Source organism: Harpia harpyja, chromosome 7 (genome assembly GCF_026419915.1).
Source record: "Harpia harpyja isolate bHarHar1 chromosome 7, bHarHar1 primary haplotype, whole genome shotgun sequence".
NCBI classification, from domain to species: Eukaryota; Metazoa; Chordata; class Aves; order Accipitriformes; family Accipitridae; genus Harpia; species Harpia harpyja.
In genome coordinates this window covers 50766979-50775751 of record NC_068946.1, presented here as the reverse complement: position 1 = coordinate 50775751, position 8773 = coordinate 50766979, and the positions used below count along the sequence as shown (strand labels likewise).

Sequence of the window (8773 nt, the reverse complement as noted above, 5' to 3'; positions counted from 1 at the left end):
GTAAAACCATGTATTAGGAACATTTCAGATGTTTGTAAGCCATCATTCTCGCCAAACCCCAGCATTTAAATTACCCTGACCTAGTAAAGAGTATCCTTTCAACAAAATCTGTTTTATTATCTTTGAGTCTATGAGGTCTTGGTCTGGATGGCAGTTGTCAGTACCAGCACAGGGGTGGCATTCCCATCCCATGTCTGTACAGCCCAGAGCCTATGCACCACTTTGGGCATTAAATTACTGTGGCAACCTATATATACTAAGCATCTAACACAGTCCGTAAGTCTTTTTGAAGAGTTGCTGCTTCCTAGGACAACGAAGGGTGTCCTGAACATGGGGCTTTGCACCCAGCAAGCCCAGCCCCCCATACCAACCACTTGCCTTTGCCTTTTTTTCTTTGCCTTTTTTTCTTCCAATCCCCAAGACTTTGTCCCTTCTGCAAACTTCATTACAACAACGTGATGTTCTCACAGGTTGCTGATGAAAATACATTTGATAACAGAGGGCCAGCAAGCATCTGGACCGCCTGCGTGGGAAGCCGGCTCAGCAACACCGGACTTTCTCAGGGGAACCGCGTGGCCCCAGACCTCCCCCCGGCTTTGGGCACAGATGGGAGGAGAAGCTCAACCACGCTGTTGCTACTTCTCCCAGGCCTAACAATGGGTCAAAGGTGGAGGAATAAGGAAAATAAAGATCAAATACTCCTGCAAGCAGCATGGATGGACATGGAGAGCTGCTTGCTGAGTGACCTCTGCTTCTCCAGCCCTCGATTTTCAGCAAGCACACCCAGCAGACTAAGTTTTAATGGCACCATGTAACAACCACAAAACAAACTGCGTCTAGGACCACAGAAACAAGCTGAAATTTTTGCGAAACAGATTAACAATGATCTCCCTTGTTTTTTTAAATGCCAGATGTTATGACCAAGTACTGTCACATGCAATTAGACCCTTGGCCGCTGCTATTCAGGGCGGAAAGCGAGATGGTCTGTGACCCGCCAGGGCCTCATCTCACCATGCTGTAGCATGGCTTTGAGCATAGCCAGGCTTTAATTTATACCACATTTTGTACTACAGTTTGAACTAATATATTAGTTTCAGTGCTGTACCACCTACTGCCAAAAAGAGTTGCAAATGTGGAATTTCACAGTGAAATATCGGTATAAACCCACTGCTTCCTTGCTAGCACTTGTCAGTGCTAGGTACATGGATCATGCAAAAGCCCTTGACCTAGTGCTATAACATTGCTCAACAGAAAATGTAGAAGAGCTTTTCATGGATAGTGCTGTCATTTTATTTTTTTTTAATTACAACTTAATTTGAAGCCAACAGGAGCCTTGACTGGAAAGCTGCTCCCTGCAGAGTACATTCATGTTTTAGTAAAGGATGCTGAAAAGACCATCCTAAAACTTCCCTAGAAGTAAAAGTACTGTGGATTTTCCCCCCTCTGTGAAAAGTCATTCCCAAAGAAATGACTATTGTTTCCTCAAGCCTTAAACCGAAGGCGTATTTATTTGCACTGAAGCCAGACGTGCAGAATTTCCTCTGAAAAGGAATTCTTCAGAAGGCTCCGTGTGGGAGAAGGGGGCTGTGAGGGATGTCTGCAGCGGGGTAGACCTGGAAGGAGGCAGCTTGGCACAGCACCCGCGGTCCCGGATCGCATCCTTTGAGCTCCTTCCCCTGTCACAGCCCAAGTAATTGCCATTCCCGGCGTGGTGTCCTCGCCTTTTCACTTACCCTCCTTATCTATTGCAATGCTTCCTCCTCTCCCTTCCCTTTCTGCCCTGCAGGCCTACAACTGTTGCTTGTAATATTTTTTTTTTTTTTTATACTGTTTCTATCTCTCACCTCAATCCAGCCGGTGCCATTGTAGGCAGTTTGCATGTGTCACTGCTTCTTTCAAGCATCATATCCTCCCACAAGATACCGCCACATCCGACTCAGCCTGCCCACTCTCCCCTTTGTGCAGGCTTTATATTGCTGGTTATTTAAACTCCCAGCTATTTTCCTGATTAAATAAACCCGGGACCAGTTACTCTAAAGGTATCAGGGTTTTATTAGAAAGCTACATTGCCATCGTGTTATTTTGATCCCTATTCACCTCTCATCTTCCCACAGACAAAAGCCTCTGAGTTTCTTTATATATATGTGTATTCATGTTTTTATGGAGCTGGAATCCTCTTTGCAATCTCTGCTCTGAGATGAGACTGCTCTGCAGATCATATTCAGTGTTTTACTTGGGTCTGATTTTGTCTCTGCTCTGACAAAACCCTGGTAAAGTTAACGGTAAAAAAAGGATGAATAAGAAAAGGGCTTCGGGATTTGGTCCTGATTTCAGTGCTAGGAGTTCACCTTCTCGTTATGCTATGGATGCTTGTTTCCCTGTTCCAGCCACATCCAGATTCTGGGGGGACAGGCAAGACGGCAGGGAACAGCTTTCGTGTTAGGATATGCAAGGATAGGTATGGTACATAAAAATGCAAAGCAAACTGAAATTCATTAAAGCATAGCAGTTATGTCAAAGAAAGGTAGTTGAAAAAAATACACCAGCTTGCTGCAGTTAATGGATTTTACTAACCATGCCATTCAGAGCCCCGAGGAGGGAGACCTGGGCTGTGGTTGTACCCCCCGGTAGTGGGACGCTTCCTGAGTAACACGGGGTTAAAGCTTCAGCCTCCAGCCTCCAGGCTTGAAAATGCAAAAGTGGTCCAGCTCTGGCTTTCCAGAGGCAAACATCTGCACAGCCACAGGTGAATAAAAATGTGGAAACATGCAAAATCATGAGGGCAGCCAGGGATTATTTATTTATTTGGTTGGTTGGTTTTTTATTCCCCACTATTTTAGCCTGCAAACAACACTCCGTTACGACGTCCTGTTCCAGCCACTTTCTGTTACACACGATGTCTCATCCAGACCAGAGCTGCATCAGCAGCCGGGCATGAGCTCCACAAAGGACACTACTATTTTGGGGGTGCCTACAAGTCCAACCCCGTCTGTCAATTAACAAATTTAAGCAGAGCGTGAAGTGTCGGTCAGACTGATCCCAGCATGCACAGAAAACCTGCCATTTTCTCCACCGCACTACAGCTTTTTCCCTAAGGCACGTCCCACCCACGTGGCATAGGGCCAGTTCTCGTGGGTCCCTTCACTTCTGACTAGATGTAGGGGTAGCAGCTTTCACAGTAACCCCCTAATCCAGCTGGGACAGACTTTATCCCTCCCCTACCCAAATTTTCCTAAAGAGTTCACAAAGCAGACCGAGCACTGCAGGCCAGACTCTGTGTCCATGGCTGGCACAGTGAGAGGGAAAGTGGGGACAAGTTAGGGATGTGTTTTATAAAAAAGAGCATGAGAACAGCCACCACTGTCCCCTCTCAGCTGTGATGGGCTAACAAAGGTAATGTGGCAGGTAAGGGCTAAGGCAAACTGAGGCCACCTCCTTTGTCTGTGTTTCTGTACGGTGGGGACAATCCTCCTTTTGTCCCCTCACCTTGTCATAGAGGTGGCAGAAGAGGTTTGTGGGGCTCCAACTGTTGCTATGATTAAAAGTGAAAGACATCTGCATAGCTTGTAACTCCTGCAGGTGATATTTCTCCAGCTCCTATCTTCAGGATATATGTCTAAAATACCCCTATTGATGCTACTTCTCTTAGAGCAGCCCCTCACTTCCAAGTTACAGTGGGAGCTCCAGGCAAAATGAATTGTCCCTGTTGTATCATCGAGGGAACTGAAAAAAGCAAGTCTGAGAACAGCGATGAAAGTAATAGAAAATAGGAGGCAAATGTAAGGGCAGGGCTGTTTGCGTAAACACTGTGATAAGTTTTAGGTAAGTCCATAGGTCAAGGTCCATGAGGTTTAGAAATCCACCGATGCCTGTAAGTGCAACCTGGGGCTTGGGGAAGCTGCTAAACAACTGGTAGCTGGGTGGGTATATGAAATAAAACCCAAGCACCGATCCTGTTTTCACACACTTCAGCTAGCAGTAGTTTTTCACAGGCTTCTTGTTGTTGTTTCTTAGTAATTAGCAGAAAAGCTCCAATTGCGGCACAAATAGTTCCTGTGGTGTAAAACACTAATTAAGGCAGAGAAGAGTGGAGCTCGGTGGCTTGGGCAGACTCTGCCTTCCCTGGGCTGCGAGGTGGCCGGGCAGGGGATGGACCCCTGCGATGTCCCGAGTTTGCATCGTGGCTTTGCATTGCCCACAGGTTGTCCTGCACGATGGGCAGCTGCGGCATAAAGAGAAAAATGAAGAAAAATTTGTGTTTATCCCTCCTGATGGAAGATAACATCAGGTCAGGTAATAAGAAACAAGGTAAAATTGCTGGGTTGGGTCACCCATGAGACGAAAGCACCAGCTTTGACGAAGAATCCCAGTTTCTACCTGAGCCAGTAACATGGTCCGGTCGTGATTATCCTCTTTCACCATGTTTTTGTCAGTGGCTTAGAACAGAGGGATTTGGGGGGAGAAGGATAGTCAGGGACTACCCAGAATTTGGGGATGGGGATGGTCACAGACCCTCAGCATCCTTCTCCCAGCAGTGCTGTGGCACCAAAGTCCTCAGGTGCAGTCTCACTGCAGACCAAAGTACAACAGCCTCTTCCCAAAGTAAATGACCTTAAGGCCAGCCAGAAACCAAGAATTCCATTTTGTGAAACATTTGGGTTTGTTCCACGGGGACTTAATTGCCTTTTGTTTGCTTTTGTGCAAAAATGAAAGTGTTTGGCAGAAAGAAATGCACTGCAGATAAGCGTATAAACCAGGGATTAAGACACTCGCTGGGGAGACGAGAATCTCCACATCAAATCTTTGATTTATTCCAGGAATTGGGCTTCTGTTAATCACCTATTTTTTAGTTCATTGGCCTAGTTGTATTTGGGGATGAATGTACCATTTTGTCACATCAGAAATGGAACATTAATAGGAATGTACCGTTAATTTGGAGGGTGCTTGTACCCGCTGAAAAGACATAAATGATGCTATAATTGAGGTTGAAAAATAATTCACTCAAAAACCCTGGAACATTTACAGAATGCAGAAATGCAATGCAAATTTTCATGCTTGAAATAATAGTCATAAATGATTTTGTGAGTCATTGCAGTTACCCTGTAAACAGTGGTTTAGGTAGCCAATGCTTTGCTCTCGGTTTCATACTCATCCTCCTACGGGTTGAGGAGTCTTACAACCTTCCATCACACCCCGAGGGGTCTATGGTCCTGGTCCAGTGTGTTGATGCTGGGCTGTCCCACCCTGGAGATGGAGGCACCCCATGGTTTGGGCAGGAACAGGGCATGGCTTTGCCGGTGCTGGGACCCCTGGGCTGAGCTGGGGAAGAGCCAGAGCTAGCCACGTTTTAAGCAAGAAGAGGGGACTGTGGCCACATGGGCAACACGAGGACAGGGTCTCAGTTGCAGGTGTCACGGGCGTTTAATGCATTGCTGCACTGCGGTCCCCAGCCTTCCCCAGGGATCTGGGTTTTACGCTGGGAACCATCACCAAGACACTCGCAGCAGCATCCTTTGCTGCAGCCAAACCCTTCCCTGCACCAAAACCCACAGCACCTCCTGGGCTGGTACCTTGTGACGCTGTCTCCTACAAAGTGTTTTTCACCCCTCGCCCAGGCTGGAGCTGCTTCCCCATCCAAATTCAGTGCTGGCAGGGGAGTCTGAGGTCTGCCGGGGTCACCGACACTCCCGGCAGCAGTGAAGGAATGAGTGGGGCAGGCACCCTGCTACCAGCCAAGCCCTCCCGGGGGGGGGGCAGAAAGGGGCAGAAAAGGGATTTGGGCAACTGGGGCTGCTGACAGGGTAAGCGAAGGCTCTCCCGGTCTCTGCAGCTGAGTTTGGTCTCCTTTGCGCACCAGGACCCAGCGTTGCCACAGCCCCTCCAGCTGCTCCTGCTTCTGACATCGTGGTCAGGATTTTGGGGGACTCGGCAGACTGTGAAGAACCAACCTGGCCTTAGTTTGGGCCCTTCGAAACGCAGACATCAAGAACTTCCCCAGCATGCTTAAAAGCTGCATCTACCATACATAGTGGCTTTAGAAGGAGCTTAATATAAAACTTTGGAGCCACCTTTTTCCAGACAGAGGTTTTACAACATGGGAACAAGGCAGGAAAGTTGGGAAGAAGGGTTGTTGTTGTTGTTGTTGTTATTATTATTATTATTATTATTATTATTATTATTATTATTATCATCATCATCATCATCATCATCATTATCATTATTATATTTATATTTATATTTACATTATTTATATTTATATTTATTTATTGATTTATCCTTGGTGTTACTTATTGCTCCCAGAGCAAGGGAGTGGGATCTTTAGCAATCATTCAAAAACAGGGGCACATCTCTGTTTCAGGCCCCTGCAACTGAGGTCAGTACCACGAAGAGAAGGGACCCTCTGGCAGCCGGGAAGATGCAGCTGTGCCATCCAAAACACATACTGAGCTGCTGGGTGGTGTTAGTAACACGATAATGCCATGAAAAGCCTTGATAAAAATATGCCTTATTCTTCCATTGATCAGCTCTGTTTAAGCTGGATGTACCAGGTTTAATGAAAGAAGTAACCTGTCAGTCGCCCAAATAGTTTAATTATCCTGAAGTGAACGGAGAGAGTGCCTGTAGTTACACGCGGGCTTCTGTAACTTTTCAGCTGTTGTGATGAAGTAGGAAACAGCATTATGGCACTTACAGCTATTGATTATTTAAACTAACAGACTGAGACTGATTGAATCTATTGCCACAGCCAGGGGATTCTGCCTTGTGTTTCTTTTATGAACTCAGCAGAAAACATCTCTCAAACCGCAGGGTGGAGAGGTGGGCAGACCAGTGAGCACCCAAGTCCAGGCTGCTCCGACAACAGTACTGGGGTGCAAGGAGTGCGTTCTTCACCTCGCTGTGGCACTGCATCCAAATTTCTTTAGACCAAAGCTGCTATGTTAATCCTTGTCCCACTGGTATACTTCTCATTTATGGTCTAATGTAGGTTTTTCACGGGACTGTCTTGCTAAATTGCGTTCAAGTGCAAGAGATGGAAAATATAAGAAAGCAGAGAAATGTATGCAACACAGTAAATGTCTGAGGGGTGCTGAGGAAATGGCAATAAGAATTTGTTCATCTAACAGACTTCAGTGCTGGTCTCCCTAGACAGCTTGCCTACACCAATCCAACAGTCTGCCACATCACACACATTTTTGAGGTAATTTCATGTTGAGTTTCAGTTGGATAGCTAGTGCTGAAGGGCAAGCTCACCAGGTTTACCACTACACCTAGATTTCCTTGTCATTACCAGGATACACCAAATCCAGCCTTCCGATTATTTATTTTTGTTAGGTACTTGGCCCAAATGTAGCTCCTTTTGTACCTCCTGGAGGGTAATAGGAAAGGTACAAAGCTGTTGAGTTCTGCCACTTCCCTCAACCGGGGCTAAAGGCTGGCCAGCACCTCAGCCATCCACGCACTGCCCAGATATCTGGAGCCATAAAAGCCACTTTGCTTTGCACAGGTGACAGTACAGTCCCCACGGGCCATTCAGGCTTCTGGGAAGAGCTTTGTGCCATGCCATTTCCCTGCTTCAAGAGGAGACGTACAATGAGTGCCAGCCAGCACATCTGATGGAATCTGCTCCTGTCAGGAGCCTCTGGAGTTTATGATGACATTAAGATTTTTGGCTGACAAAGGCAACAATGCTGAGGCAACCGATTTGATTTGTACAACCGCTACCTTGGTGATGTGTAATATTTTGGTTATGCACTGAGAGTGATATAACATTAACACGGTGCAGAACATATGGATTGAAAACTGCCTGGCTGAATCACTCAAAATGTAGGTAAAAAACAAAGACTTCAAAATAAAGACTACTCCTAATCAGAAAGATGAATTTCTTAGCTCAGAAAAAAATATTAGGGACATAGGGCAGGAATTAGATGGTCTACCTGGTGGACGGGCTGCCTGATGTCAGGCTGACGGCACTGAAAATAAGTGTTACGCATTTACTAATACTTCCATAGTGCTATGTTTACAAGGGAGAAATCTACCATGGGCTGGAGCCACAGAACAGGCAAAAGCAGGCAGCAGGAAAGGGACGGCTGGACAACCTGGTGTTCATACACACAGAGCATTGTCCCTGTGCTAAAGGCACGGGTTACTGAGGAAAATGGTTCAGAACTTTTGAAGATATAATATAATCTGAAAAAAAAAGGAAAAAAGGCTAAAGTCTAAGTAAGCAGTTACAACGTGCAGCCTATAGTGGTATCTTGCAAATGTCATGGGTCTTTGCATATTCTTGATCAGATACAACTTTAATGACCGCCAGGCATAAACACAAAATTTCTATGTTAAAAGCCCCAAATGACTCGTGTGTTTCAAAGCTCTTTTACAAATCACACATTCAGACAACAGAAGTTTCCATCACTTACCTGCCTAACGTATCCTAAAGATACTTTTAGGATTGGAAGTGTGAACAAATCATGTGGTGCAGGAGTGCACTACATGACATATTTAGGGCCATGAAGGTTTTCTGCCACCTCTGCCCCATGGTTCAGACCAAGGCTTGTCCACCCAGCAGCTCAGCCCCAAACAAGAAGACTCGTGCCCTTCTCCTCCGGCAAGGCCAGCTCCCCTCCATGGCTGACTCCCCACGCGGGCAGTGCTGTGGAGGGTTTCAAGGCCTTCAGAAGTTCCCCTGAGGGTCTGCTCACACCTCTGTTTCCTCTCCCTTTCTCACATTATGTCAAAAGTACATTTATAAAGAACAAGAAATTATTTAATGCAC

General features: G+C 46.2%; 1 long non-coding RNA gene across 1 annotated transcript; it reads left to right on the top strand.

Annotated features, from left to right (window-relative positions):
• The first annotated feature begins 3405 nt into the window (after window positions 1-3405).
• LOC128144575 (uncharacterized) lies at window positions 3406-7873 on the top strand. The gene is made up of 2 exons (XR_008236120.1): window positions 3406-4293; window positions 7505-7873. It is a non-coding gene; the product is annotated as an uncharacterized LOC128144575 (long non-coding RNA).
• The last annotated feature ends 900 nt before the right edge of the window (window positions 7874-8773 follow it).